At 42.6% G+C, this 15519-nt stretch overlaps 3 pseudogenes; 2 read left to right on the forward strand and 1 right to left on the reverse strand.

The window, feature by feature from the left end:
* The first annotated feature begins 5137 nt into the window (after nt 1–5137).
* LOC100406543 (ribosomal protein S6 pseudogene) lies at nt 5138–5928 on the forward strand (annotated as a pseudogene).
* Nucleotides 5929–6664: 736 nt separating this feature from the next.
* On the reverse strand, nt 6665–8246 carry LOC100406905 (ras-related protein Rap-1A pseudogene; annotated as a pseudogene).
* LOC103791777 (C2 domain-containing protein 2 pseudogene) lies at nt 8205–13993 on the forward strand (annotated as a pseudogene).
* The last annotated feature ends 1526 nt before the right edge of the window (nt 13994–15519 follow it).

Raw genomic sequence — 15519 nt, forward strand, 5'->3', positions numbered from 1 at the left:
ATAGCTATTCACAGGCTCATCCATAGCCCACTGCAGCCCGAAACTCCTGGGCTCAAGAGATCCTTTTTCCTCAGCCTTCAGAAAAGCTGGGACTACAGGTGCACATCACTGTGGCTGGCTTCTCTAATTTTAATCAAGCATGTTTTATGATTACTTTTTAATCTCTCCTATTAATTTTTATTTTTTTTTGGGATGGAGTGTTTGTCACCAGGCTGGAGTGCAGTGGCCTGATCTCTCCTCATTGCAACTTCCACCTCTCAGGTTTAAGCAATTCTCCTGCCTCAGCCTCCCTAGTAGGAGGGAGTATAGGCATGCACCACCACACTCAGCTAATTTTTGTATTTTTAATAGAGACCAGGTTTCACCATGTTGGTCAGGATGGTCTCGATCTCTTGACTTTGTGATCTGCCCATTTCAGCCTCCCAAAGTGCTGGTACCAAGCCTGGCCTTCTTATTTTATGCATCTTTAAAAACATATTTAATGGTTCTTCCAAGGGTTTATAATATGTATTTTAAAATAATTTGAGGGAGGCCTCCTTTAAATGAAATTGTACTGTTTCCCTTTCAATATTAAAACCTAGCAGTATATTTCCAATTCTCACTGATCCTTTGTGGCCTTGGAGTCTTACACTACTTTTACATATGCTGGAAAAACAGTATATATTATTTATTATTGTTTTAAGCCACTAGTTATCTTTTAGAACAGTTACCTTTATTTTTATGTACTTTATTTCTTGGTGTAAACACAAGTTTCTGATATATATAATACTCTTTTGACCTGAAGTACTTTTATCAACATTCCTTGCAGCGTCTGCTTGATTTCAATAAAATTCCTCCATTTTATTTTTTCTAAGTATTTCTCCATTTATTTTGATAAATATGCTAATTGGTTATAGAATTGTGAGTTGGCAGAAGTTTTTTATTTACAGAAGTAACCACTGACTCTTTGGTTTCACATTTTCTGATGAGAGGTGTGTTGTAATTCTTATCCTCCCTCCTTTGTCAGTAGTCATGCACTGCATAACAGTGTTTCAGCCACTGGCCACATACACAGCAGTGGTGCTATATGAGTATAAAACTATTTTCATGGATCTTTTTCTATGCTTAGATATGCTTAGATACACAGATACTTGCCACTGTGTTAACGGTGTCTGTAGTATTCAGTACAGTACCTTGCTGTACAGGTTTATATCCTAGGAGCATTAGGCTGTGCCATAGAGCTTACAGGCATAGTAAGCTACATGATTGCAATCTAGGTTTGTGTAAGCATACTCCATGATGTTCACAGAATGATGGAATCATCCCATGATGCCCTTCTCAGAACATATTTCCATAGTTAATACATGCATGGCAATAATACATTTCTTTACCTGGGCTGCCTTCAAAATTGTGTTTTTTATTTTAATTTTCAGCAGTTTGAAGTTGATTGATACACCTATATTTGGAGATGTGCTGTCATTTCTTTCTTGTTTTGGGTTTCTTTGTTCTTTTTTGGTGTGTGTCTTTTGATATTCATCATGTTTGATGTTCTCTGGGCTTTTTGGTTCTAGAGTTTGGGGGTCTTTAACTATATTTTTGACCATCATTGTTTTTGAATATTTCTCCTTTTTTTTTTTCTGAGATTGCAAGTATCCACAACTGACACTGTCTGATACTGTCCCACAGTTTTTAGATTCTCTGTTTTTTACTCTTTTCACTTTATATTTAAGTTTGGATAGTTAGTTTATGTGCCTTCGTGTTCACTGATTATTTCCTTAAGTGTGTCGAGGGTTCTAATGAGCCCATTGAAGACATCTTCATCTCTTTTCTGTGGTTTTCATCGCTAGCATTTTCACTTGACCTTTTTTTTTTTTTTTTGATGGAGTCTCACTTTGTCACCCAGGCTGGAGTGAAGTGGCACAATCTTGGCTCAATACAACTTCTGCCTCCTGGGTTAAAGTAATTCTGCTGTCTCAGCCTCCTGAGGAACTGGAATTACAGGTGCCCACCACCACACCAGGCTTTTTTTTTTTTTCTTTCTATTTTTAGTAGAGACAGAATTTCACTATGTTGACCAGCCTGGTTTCAAACTCCTGACCTCAAGTGATCCACCTGCCTCAGCCTCCCAAAGTGGTGTGATTAGGGTCCTGAGCCACCATGCCAAGCTTTTCCATTTGATTTTGGTTTCCAACTCTCTGTTAAGATTATCTTTCTCATTCTGCATATTGTCTTTATTTTCCACTAAAGCCTTTGACATAACAATTACAGTTATTTTTCATTTTATGCCTGAGAATTTCTACATTTGTATTATAGCTTAGTAGAGTTCTGATGTTCGTTTTGCCTCTTCAGAGCGTGGTGTATATTCCTTTTACATTGTTTCCTTTTACAAATACCTTTGCCTCGTAGGTTTTTGTTTTTTTGTTTGTTTTTGTTTTTGTTAAAAACCAGACAGGTATAGAAAAATATATACTGAGGTAAACATTTTTATACTTGTAGATTACATTAGTTTTTGAGGGAATACCCTAACAAAGTGTCATAAACTGGGTGGTTTATGTAACAGAAAAGTCATTATCTCACAGTTTTGGAGCCTGAGTCAAAAATATAAGTGTTGGGAGGAATGGTCTATTTTGAGTGCTGTGATGAATTTTTCCCATGGCTCCAGGTTCTGGTGAGTTGCTGCCAATCTATGGCTTTCCTTGGCTAGCAGACGCATCACTCCAATGGCTTTTCCCTGTGTTTCTGCACATAACCATCGTTTGTGCATATTTTTGTGTCAAAATTTCATCTTTTTATAGGGACAGCAGTCATATTGGATTAAGGTGGACCCTAATAACCTCATTTTAATGAATTACTTTTTTTTTGAGAAACATTTTTCTCTTTTGTCTCCCAGGCTAGAGTACAGTGGCACCATCTCAGCTCACTGCAACCTTCACATTCCAGGTTCAAGAGATTCTCCTGCCTCAGCCTCCTAAGTAGTTGGGATTAGAGGTACCCACCACTGCAGCCAGCTAATTTTTTGTATTATTTCTAGAGATGGGATTTCACCATCTTGGCCAGGCTGGTGTTGAACTCCTGACCTTAGATAATCCACCCACCTTGGTCTCCCAAAATGTTTGGATTACAGGCATGAGCCGCCATGCCAGGCCTTAATCCATTGCCTTTGTAAATACCTAATTTCCAAATGAGGTCACATCTGAAGTAGTTGATTAGCACTTCGATATAAGTGTGTGGGAGAACACTTCAACCAATATCAGACAAACGTGTTTTCCTTCTGCTAGGCCTGTAATGAGGATGTGTTTGTACTAATTGAGCCAGGAGTCAGGCAGAGTTGGAAGTTTGTTATTTCTATGGTTACCCTTTGTTTATTAAAGGCTTCACACTCCCCTAGTGATATGTCTCTTTCATTTATCAAACTGGATGTTATTTTTTCTCAACTCTTATCAGTGTGGTATTGGGAGTTGGAGAACCCAGTGTTTTCCATGTTCTGATTGAGCATGAGTCATGAGTAGGGACTCTAAACTTTGGTCTCAGGCATGTGTGGCCTTCACAGATGTTCTTTACCCTCCTCCAGATGCAATGTAGGGCCTAGCACACATTCCCACATCTCACAGCACAAAGGGAAATGACTGGCACATTTTCCACGTCCTCTTTTTCAGGGAATTACCTGGTGATATGCTCACCAAAAGAAGGGAAGAAAACTAAGGAAAACAAGGGACTCAGACAACAACAGACTTAAAATTTCTAAATGCAAGATAGAAGAATAAAGAAAAGATAATTCTTAGGGTAGTGGAAACATGAAAGACCTCAGATGACAGCTGTGCATTATATCACCAAACTTCAGTTTATGCTAAGAGGATAGAGGGCTTCAGGAGAGGGTACTACAAAGAAAATGAATAGAATCAACAAATTACATGTTAAGTTTACTTTTCTTGAGAAGAATTTTAGAGATTAGCAGATATGGGGCTGAAAGAGATAAACAGAAAATGCAGCAAGTAAGAAATCAGGCAATTTTAATCACAGTAAGACAAAATTTGTATATCATAGAAATTATAATTATAGTACCTAACTGGCTCAGCTGTGAACAATTATATAGTTGTATGAACATATTACTTAAATTACATTAATATATTTGGATATTTGTGGGAAAAAACAGAGTATGTGCCTGGGTGGTGTGATAGACCTAAATTCTCAGTTGAACTAATACAATGTTAATTTGAAATGGCTGACATCAGACATATTACAGCCATGGAGAAATAGCAAGTTCACTAGAATTAATTATGCATCTGTTTACCAAGAATTTGGCAAAGGATGGCATGACCCAGGAGATTTTTGTTTTTATGTAAGCCTGTTTTCTTGCTGGACTGAGCTAATAACTACATAATTTTGATAAAATTCATAATGTGGAAAGCATTGAAATATTGACTAAGTACGCTATCTTTCATCTTAGAATATCAAAAGTACTTTACAATTTATTCCCATTACATCTCTGAAGAGAAGGCTTTTTAAAATAATATTTTATTAATAGTTGCTAAAATGTGAAATAAAAAGTCTTTTTCTGCTTATAAGTGGAAAAGATAGAATTCAGAATTGTAGAGCTTCTCTTCTAAATAGAAAACAGGTTTTAAATCTTTCGTCCTTCATAATCTATTACTATACCAATTATATGTGGTTATAAATCACACCCAGTGGGAAACACAGCCTAAACAGTTTCATAAAAATATCACTTGAAGAAAAGGTATGAGACCTGGCATTCAAGTTATAAGATTAAACCTCACCCACTTCATTGTCTAGAAAAATCCTAATATTACTGGGTTCTACTTTTAGCAGAATAACTCTCACCACTCTACCCACTGTAATGACTTCAGTAATATTATTACATTTCTGTAGCTGAATACTAAAGAATGAATCCTATCATGATGGCGTATTTTTCCATCTCCTGGGAAGAAAATTCTTATAAACAACACCGTTAGGTCTATCCCGTTTGATTTTGATTTTTTTCTCTTCCTTCCAATAATACCAGCATTAGTCTTTTTTGGATCATGAGTCTTTTGGGGTGTCTTTCCAAATCCACTGTATTCTATCTTCAGAGATACAAGATTATGACTTGCTGTTTCTGGATCTAAAGTTAGATCTATTTAAAATGAATTAAGAGATAGCTGTTTCAAGATGAAGCTGAACATCTCCTTCCCAGCCACTGGCTGCCAGAAACTCATTGAAGTGGACAATGAACGCAAACTTCGTACTTTTTATGAGAAGCGTATGGCGACAGAAGTTGCCGCTGACGCTCTGGGTGAAGAATGGAAGGGTTATGTGGACCGAATCAGTGGTGGGAATGACAAACAAGGTTTCCCCATGAAGCAGGGTGTCTTGACCCATGGCCGTGTCCGCCTGCTACTGAGTAAGGGGCATTCCTGTTACAGACCAAGGAGAACTGGAGAAAGAAAGAGAAAATCAGTTCGTGGTTGCATTGTGGATGCTAATCTGAGGGTTCTCAACTTGGTTATTGTAAAAAAAGGAGAGAAGGATATTCCTGGACTCACTGATACCACCGTGCCTCGTCGCCTGGGGCCTAAAAGAGCTAGCAGAATCCGCAAACTTTTCAATCTCTCTAAAGAAGATGACGTCCGCCAATATGTTGTAAGAAAGCCCTTAAACAAAGAAGGTAAGAAACCTAGGACCAAAGCACCCAAGATTCAGCGTCTTGTTACTCCACGTGTCCTGCAGCACAAACGGCGGCGTATTGCTCTGAAGAAGCAGCGTACTAAGAAAAACAAGGAAGAGGCAGCAGAATATGCTAAACTTTTGGCCAAGAGAATGAAGGAGGCTAAAGAGAAGCGCCAGGAACAAATTGTGAAGAGATGCAGACTTTCGTCTCTGCGAGCTTCTACTTCTAAGTCTGAATCCAGTCAGAAATAAGATTTTTTGAGTAACAAATAAATAATATCAGACTCAAAATAAAATAAAATAAAATAAAATAAAATGAATTAAGAATGTTTTGTCAATCATAGTGTTGTGGCAGAAATCTAGAATTACCATTCCTTAGTTAAAGTGAAAAAACTCATTAAATTTTTGTTTATTTATTATCTTGTAATTTTTATAGAATGTTGCTCTGTCGCCCAGGCTAGATTGCAGTGGCACGATCTTGGCTCAGTGCAACCTCCGCCTCCCAGGTTCCAGCGATTCTCCTGCCTCAGCTTCTCCAGTAGCTGAGATTACAGGCACCCGCCACAGCACTGAGCTAATTTTTGTATTTTTAGTAGAGATGGGGTTTCACCATGTTGGCCAAGCTGGTCTGACTTCATAATGATTTACTCACCGGCCTTCCAAAGTACTGGGATTACAGGCTTGAGCCACCACGCCTGCTATTGATAGGCTGAAGTGGGTGGATCACATGATCTCTGGAGTTTGAGAACAGCCATAGAAATCAGTTATTCCGGTTTTTTTTTTTCTTCTACAGGAAAATAGACCCATTTTTCCAAAGCATTATGCACAAACAATTTTAATTCGAATATGATGACAGAGGATATTCCATATTTTTTAAAATATAAAATGAAGTCAATGACTCAAGAACGTTATCTGCTGCAATGAGGTTGAGGGGACATTTCATAATATCATTACACATATAAAGTAGAATGGTTCAACTTTTAGTGCTCGATAGGGAAGAATCATGATAAAAAGGTCAATATGAAATCATTTGATTATAGCAGCAATATCTAACATTTGAAATGCATCCATGCTCTTTTGTATAACCATATGAGAGTCAAGTATATTTTCACACCTGTGAAAGGAGAAATACCATTGTCTTATTTTCCAAGAGATATACATACACAGAGCAACTTTTCTTCTCCAGGAACTTATGCAAAGCAACATAAGATCTAAATTCTTCACATAATATATACAGCGTGAGAAGCCTCTTCAGAATTATTTTTTGAAGTCTAAAGTGCTGGCACTTTCCAATCAGGCAACAGTTCTTCATTCCTGTAATCTGGCTCAGAGCTGCTGTTGACTACAGGCTTAGAGCAGCAGACATGATTTCTTTTTAGGATTCTTCTTTTCCATTGGTGTTTTTCTATTTATCTGTCTGACCAGCTCACAAAGATCAATACTTTGCAGAAGTTTCTACAAAGGCGCAGTTACACCATTGTCTTGCCAAGTTTTGGCGCTGTTCTTTGCCAACTACTCACTCATCTTCCAGGTCACATTTATTGCCAGCCAAAATCACTGGAACATCTTCTGTGCCCTTAACCCATAAAATCTGTTCCCTTGGGTCCTGTAAGTCATTAAATGTGGATTGAGCTATAATAGAATATACTAGTGTTAAACCTTGTCCATTCTTCATATACAAATTCCTCATCGCTGTAAATTGCTCTGTCCCTGCAGTATCCAGGATTTCTAGCATACACTGTTGTTAATCCACTGCAACTTGCTTTCTTTAGGAAATTTCTATCATTGGGTCATATTTAAAAAAAGTAATTCCCTGAACAAACGGAACTGTCAGAGCAGACTTCCCAATGCCTCCTGAACTAAGGACCACTAGCTTGTACTCACACAGAATGTGGTCTGTTTAAATACTGATGATCCCTCCTCTTTTCTTTGAGCCACCGCTCCACTTTCAATCCATCTCAGGGCTCTCAGATCCTCTCTCTTTTTTCTCTTCTCCCTCACAATTGTCCCTAATCTTAATGGACTTTCCTTCCTCTGCCAATCCTCTCTCCTTTCCTGTCACCATTCTTTTTAATCTCATAAATCATCCTGATTAGTTTAAATAGGGAGTGAGGAAAGAGGAAGGCCAGGCATTGTGGTTCCCTCTGGGTGTGTGTCCTGTGTGTGGATCCCAGGCCTGCTCTCAGATTACCTGAGTCATCTAGGGCTGGTTCCATGATTCTCCCCTTCAGCCCGCCCTGGGGCTGGAGCCTCCTCAGGCCACCGCTGGGCCACAGGCTGGACGCCCGGGGCAGCGCGCGCAGGAGGAAGCGCGCCCGGCCACGGCTCGGGAACTTCTCCAGAGGCGAGTCAGGAGCGCTGATCGCGTGGTCCGCTAGCGCCCGTTCCTCAGGCGTGCGGGGCTTGCGCCCAGCCCCGGCTGCCCCGCGTTTCCGCCCCTTCCAGAGGCCCCGGGCCGCGCTCCTCGCCGGGCTCGGGCCCCGCCGCGCCCCCCTCCACGACTCCGGCGCGCAGCCGTCGCCTCCAGCGCTGTATCCTGAGCCCGCTGCCCGCGCCCGGGGCTGCTGAGGAAGTTGGGGCAAGGCGGGCCGGGGATGCGCCATGGCCTTGGCCCGGATGCTGCCGTGGCTCGCGCTGGTGTCGCTCTTCGTCGCGACCTTGGCCACGGTGGGCCTGTACCTGGCCCAGTGGACGCTGGCCAGGGCGTGACCCCAGCCCTGGCGGCGGGAGCTGGAGCTTGGCGAGGGGCCGTGCCCTGGGTCCGACGCGCTGCTCTCCTAGATCCTGACGCTGAGCAGCAGAACGAGCCAGAGGTAGGCGGCCTGGGTGACCACCCTGAACGAGGAGGCTGAGAGGAAAGGGCGGCCCGCCTTTCCTGTCCTTCGAGGAGGACCCGCGGCAGCAGCTCCTGGAGCTGGCGGTGGAGGCGGTCTCCAGTGTGCTCAGCTGGAGTTCCGCCTGAAAGAGGAGAGAGAACCTCTAGATTAGCTGGTCCTTCATGAGTGTGCCGGAAATGGCCATTATTATCCAGCACAAAGCACAGGGAGGACCAGGTGGCCGAGACGTGCACGGTGTCAGACACTCTGAAGGAGCTCTTGAAGCATTTGGTTGGTTCTGCCTCTCCATCAGTGCTTCTGATCACCAAGCCCACGAATGTACAGGAAGCTCAGAGCTTAGAGAGTGCTCAGTCTACTGCTCAGGAGTCCTGTCCTCCCAAACCTTCGAGGGCTCATGAGCTAAAGCTGCTGGTGAGGAGTATCCGCGCCTTCCTGCTCAGCAAGCCTGATGCTGCAGGCCACATTAACACAGAGTGTGTCGTGCAGCTGAACGATCCTCTTCAGAGGTTCTCCAGCACCCTGAAGAAAAACACTACGGACCTCACGTGGGAAGAGGAATTCACCTTCCAGTTGAATGCCAAGTCGAAGGAGTTATACCTGCAGATTTCGGAGGCTGGGCGAACTGCAGAAGGTCTGCTGGCGATGGCGACAGTTCCTTTGGATTTATTTAAGGAGCAGCCTTCTGGACCACAGAGTTTCATGCTGACCAGCGGGTCTGCCTGCAGCTGCTCGGTGCTGGGATTCATCACATCAGAGTTTCCTTATGTGGAACCTGGTGAATTGAAATCCTCACCAATCCCTCCCTCTGTTCCTGCTGCAAAAATAAGAAAGGACCGCACGGCGATGCCCTGTGGGACTGTGGTCACTACTGTCACCACTGTGAAGACCAAGCCTCCCATCGACATGGGGAGGGGGTCCACGCTGAGCTCTGAGTCTCCGGTGAAGACTCCTGTCAAAGTGAAGGAGATCAAGAAGGACATCTCTGTCCAGGCCATCGCCTGCAGCAGTGCACCTGTCAGCAAAACTCTCTATTCTTCAGACACGGAATTGTTGGTGTTGAATGATTTGGATGCAGTGGCTGCAGTTGCCATTAGACAACTCAGCGAATCTTCAAAGCTGAAACTCAAGTCGTCATGGAAGAAAAGCACTAGTATCATATCAGGGATCTCCAAGACCTCACTATCCCAGGACCACGATGCTGCCCTGATGCAGGACTGTGCAGCCTCCGTGGACAGCACCCACCAGGAGGACGCCCCGTCCCATCTGGAGGAGGCCACAGCCTCTGCCCCGCCAGAGGAAGCCGAGTCAGCCCAGGCACCCTCTTCCTTTAATCCCCTGGAGGACGACCTAGACTCCTGGGACTTGGAAAAGGAGCCCCATGCTGCAGCTGGAGCGGCCCGGCCCTGCTGGACCCCAATGGTGATGAGCTGTCAGAAAGTTCCGTGAGTGTCTCAGAGCCGGGTGCTGCCAAAAAGCATAAAGGAGGAATTCTAAGGAAAGGTGCAAAGCTGTTCTTCTGCCAGCGGCATCAACAGAAAGACCCATGCATGGGTCAGTCACACAATCACCCTGTGTTCCTGGGGCAGCCAGAAGGTTCCCAGAGGAAAGGGGTCACTATCACTAAGGTCCTGAACAAGAAGCTGCTCTCCAGGCACAGAAACAAGAATACCATGAACGGTGCCCCTGTTGAGCCTTGCACTAGGGGCTGAGGTCACCACCACCAAGCCAGAAGACCTGCGCCTGTGTTACTACCGTTACCAGGACACAGCGAGCATGTCCGCCAGATGTCCAGATGCCCCGCTTGTCTTGCTGGGTTTCTTCCAACCATCTAGTCTTTTAAAGGGAAAACAAAATCTGAGGCTCCAGCCAGGAGGCTTTCCCCAAAAAGGGCGAAAAAGCCTAACTTGCCACCAGATGCGAAATGAGACTTGACAGCTCCAGAGCTTGGGTGGTGCTCAAAGCTAAGAGTCAGGGCTAAATATTAGAAGGAGATTAACATTATATAAGAGAAATAATATACTCTAATGGATTGTGGATGGCAGGTTTGAGGGACTCCGTTTACCTATTCTACACACTAACAAGTGTTTTGGGTCCATGCCTGGACCATGTCACAAAAAGGAGGCGCCCTTCTGTGCTGTCACTGTGAATGGAATGGGTTGGTCATCTCTCCTCATCTGCTGCTTGGACTAAAACATGCAGCTGGCCCTGAGTACAGGGAAGTGGAACATAGGCAGGATTTTTATAAATAGAGAAATTATGATAGAAATGGGAAAGCAGTTGCAAATGTAGGAAGACATCTGCCTTTGATATTAGCCATAGAACTTGAACTCTATATCCTATGCATAGTATGCCAGATACTTTTCTAAGTTTACTTTGAGCCTACTTGCAAGTGTAAGATATATATATTCTCACATGCTTTTTACATTTTTCTCTTGTGTTAAAAGCTCTAATAATACTAGTGGAGCCATTGACAGCCAGGTTTTTTTTTCCTGCCTGTTATACTTGCTAAACAAGAGCACAGCAGGCCTGTCAAATGAAGTTGGGAGCCATACGTGACTGATCGTAGAACATGGTAACCAAAGAGAGACACGGATTTTTGCCTAATGCTGCCAGTAGCCAAAACAAAGTCCGTTTAGGGCAGTAGAGGAAATTATTTTGTGTCTCAGATGTCAGTCTTAGGAATGGAAGTTTAAATGGGCTAAACTTGCAGGAAATTCCCTCTAGGAGCACTTGAGAATTTTGCTGTCAACAGTGCTCTTGGACAGTTTGGGGAGCCCTTGTTTGGGTTTGTTTTGGTGGAAAACGTGATGAACCTGGCACACCGTTTTAATATCCCCAGGTATCATTCCAGTCGCTTTCCTCGTCAGCTGCCTTTCTACTTCAGTTCATTCCCAGTTTTCACTTTGGTCTGCTCCTTCTGAATGTGCCCCTTCCGGTAGACCTGCTGGTGAACAAGCAGTCATCATTGGGTGAAGTGTTTCAACAGTTTAATGTGATTCACTTTTCTCCAAAGAGATGTAAAAGGCTGTTATGAACACTTAATTTCAGTTCTGGAGATGGAGATGGGTGAGCTTCCTTCCATAGGTGTTCTTTAATCCTTAAACATTAAATATTTCAGAGGTCACAGAGACGCTGGTGAGTAGAAACTTATGTAAAGACCAAAATTACAGGATTTTTTTCCTTGTTCTTTAGGGGGAGAGATTAGAACACTAAATTAGGAATTTCACTTTAAGATGCACATTACGTACTTCTTCAGTGTTCCAGGAATTATGGAGTGACTTTAAAATGACTTTTACAACCTGCTTTGTTTTAAAAAACTATATTCCAATTTTAATCATTGTTGTTAAAAAAAGCACTTGGAGTTGCAAAATATATGAGTACTACCCAGTTGCTGTCCCCAGAGTCGGGCACCACAGCTAGTCTTTTGGGGCAGATGCACTTGAATGTTTTACTTGAGGTTTTCCTGGTCTTGGCCATATGGTAAAAAGAGCCTGAGACATAGAAAAATTCCAGGAGGATATTATGTGTCAGAATTTCAGACACTGATGAGAAGTTTTTAATTGTTTTTTTTTGTTTGGTTTTGGAATTTAAGTTCACTCTACTCGAGTATGAGGATATCAGAAGCTATTTTTATTTAAAGAAAAATGTTTTTTGGAGATGGGGTTTCACTCTGTTGCCCAGGCTTGAGTGCAATGGTGGCTCAATGCCACCTCCCAGGTTTAAGCAATTCTCCTGCCTCAGCCTTTCAAGTAGCTGGGATTACAGGCCTGCACCACCACACCTGGCTGATTTATTTGTATTTAGTAGCGATGGAGTTTCAACAAGTTGGTTAGGCTGGTCTTGAACTCCTGACCTCAGGTGATCCACCCACCTCAGCCTCCAAAAGCGCTGTAATTATAGGCATGAGCCACTGTGCCAGGCCCAGAATTTTAGATTAAGCCTTCTTGCTCCCCCCCAAAAAATTTTTTTAACCATCCCATTTCCAGATGAATCCCATGAGCACTGCTTACTGTTGAATACCTAGGTCTGGGGCTCTGCTTTCCATAAAGAGGCTCACGTGGTCTCCATGCTCACGTGGTCTCCATCCGACGGCCTTTTCTGAAGTCACAGGAGACACCAACGTAGCAGGGAGCCAATGAAGCAATGGCCACAGAAACACGTAGGCTAGCTTCAGGGTAGCACCGCGAGAAAATGGGCTCTGTTGATACTGTGAATGTTTCTTTTCCAAGCTATTTTATACAGGTTTGTTTTTCCATGATGTAGGGTATTTATGATAAAGTAAATGTCGTGAAGGTTAAAGATCAATTAAGATGATCCACCAAACACTAAACATGCTGATGTGTAAATCACCTTTATCGCTTCACTTCTTCTACAAGCTTCTGTGGCTTGGGGGCTTTTGTTTTTGCTGTTTGTCTGGATGAAAGTTTTGTTGAGTGGGGTTTTAAAGTAGATTTAAAGCTAGTTGTGAACACTAAGATTAATTGTGTATGTATCCCTGGAACTGGGTGCTCATGTTGGTTTTAATGAGCTAGCAACCCTTCCCAGTTTGCTTTGTTTAAGAAGGTGTCTCTGTTCTTTGTGAAGGAATGAAATGGAGCTTTAAGTGTGTGTGTGGTGTGTCTGCACACACGTGTGTGTTATTGTAGCAATAAAAAAATTGGCCATCTCCTTGTTCCAGTTGAAAACCTGCTGTGAGAGTTTTGACAGAGCACTTTATTTTAACCAAGTTTCAAGTCTGAGTTCAAAACCAGCGCTGATCCCTTATGACAGCTACTCTACCAGCTGCCACTCAATGACAAATTGGTGCCATTTAGATTTTTTTCTTGGGTTTTACTGGCCACATCTATAGATGAGAGTTGCAACGTTTCTTTGAGCAGAGAGGGAAAGATCAATTTACACTGGTGGCCACTAAAGGTGGGTGTTTCCTGGGTAATAGTCTCATGACTCTTAGTCTGGAAACTTCTGAGTACAAATTGATGGATGTTGAAAATCAGGACATTTATCTCTGTCAAATGGAAACAGACCTCCAGACTGACATAAACCCTGCTGCCAGGCCCTCTCCCCGCTGCCCCAAACTGACCCAGACACGATGACCAAAGCATCCTGCACAGGGCAAAGCCTCTGCAGCATCCTGCAGGGCAAACTCAGGTTACCTTGGGCCCATGATCTTTTGCATTCGAAACACAGTCCGCTGCCCTGTTCCCTCAGCTAGCAGCTGGGCAGTAATGCACCACTCAACATTTAGGTTTCTGGTTTGTTGTTTACTCTAACAATGTTATGTCAAAACTGCATTTTAAAAAGAAGAAAATGGCATGTCTTCCAGATCCGCAAAAAGGTTTGGCCAGACACTGAAGTGCAGGGATGAACTTTCCTGACAATGATTGTATTTCTCAGTAACACTTTCAACACCGAAGACAGCCCTGTACCTCACCTGTGCACAGGCTGGGTGGGGTTTTTTGGAGAAGATGTGGCTGGAACACAAACAATCTTTGAAATAAATAAATGTGCACATGGAAAAAAAAAGATAAACACATATAAAGACAGATATTCTGGAAAACTATTTTTTTTTCTTTGAGACAGTTTCTGTGACTCAGGCTGGAGTGCAGTGGAGAGATCATAGCTCACTGTAACCTCAATCTCCTGACCTCAAGCAATCTTTTTACATGGACCTCCCACACTGCTGGGATTACAGTCTTGAGCCATGAAGCTCAGCCTGGAAAACCTTTTTTAAAATAAAGAATTTAGTGTGGCACATACAAAACTTTCTCGTGTAAGATGTGAAAGAGTGAACCATATATATACATATAAATATATGTGTACATATATATGTATATATGTGGTTCTTATTTTTTGTTCAACAATACGATGACCTCAGAACAGTTCAGTCTTATACCCTGTAGGGAGTTTTCTTTCTTTATACAGTGACAGGTCTCAGAGGAAAATTGTATCTTGTTCTCTGATTGATTCTCCAGGGTCCAGTTTGGTGAAGGTGACAGGGGTAGGGACCTGAAGATTGGTCATGATGGGGTGAGAACTGCAGAAGTAACCTATCATGCACTGAGTGGAGCATGAGGGCAAGTGCTGGGTTTTTAATTTTTTTTTGTGGGGGGGAACAGGATGTTGCCCTGTCATCCTGTAGTACAGTGGTGCAATCACGATTCACTGTACCTGGAAGTCCTGGGCTCAAGAGATCCTCCAGCTTCAACCTTTCTAATATCTAGGACTGCAGACACACCTTACCAGGCTCAGCTAATTTTTAAAACTTATTGTTTTTGTAGAAATATTGTCTCATTCTATAGGCCAGGCTTGTTTGGAACTCCTGGTTTTATTCTCCTTCTTTGACCTCCCAAAGTGCTGAGATGACAGCCATGGCTCCCAGCCAGTCTTTTGTTATTTGTAATGAGCCCCTTTGGAACAACTGGGTTTATGTTAATGTGGTGGGTTGGGTTGGGACCCTGGGGTAGCCTCAGGATAGGACTGCTCAGTGGAAGACCAAGTGATTAGTACTTTCAGCAGAATGGTGGGGGGACCTGGAAATAAACTTCATACAAATTCTTAAAGAATGTCTAAGAGGAGTGGAGCTTCATGAACACTTTGAAGTGCTGGGAGGGTGGACAACCCAGAGAGGGAATGGACCTATATTTATATATTTAAGGTGATACTTACACTGTACTTAAATTTTTAAATGATTCCTTAAGTGATTTATTTTAAGATAGAGATACAATGATAAGGTGTATGATTACTGCATTAAAATGATTTGGGGAAAGAAGAAAGAGCATGATCTTGATAAAATTGACCATAATAATTATTGAAACTGTGTAATGGATCTAAGGGGGTTGCAGGAATCTATTACACAATTATGTCTTTCTCTTTCTGCACGTTGGGGCTTTTTCATATTACCTCAAAAATTAAACTGAGACCATACAGCATCCTATGTATTATTGTGTCAGTCCTGCATGGGAAAAATTGAACACTGATCATAGTTAGTCCAGATATGAATACTGATGATGCCGCACACCAATACACACTAGAATGATAG

The sequence above is a fragment of the Callithrix jacchus genome, chromosome 3 (assembly GCF_049354715.1).
Source record: "Callithrix jacchus isolate 240 chromosome 3, calJac240_pri, whole genome shotgun sequence".
Classification (NCBI taxonomy): domain Eukaryota; kingdom Metazoa; phylum Chordata; class Mammalia; order Primates; family Cebidae; genus Callithrix; species Callithrix jacchus.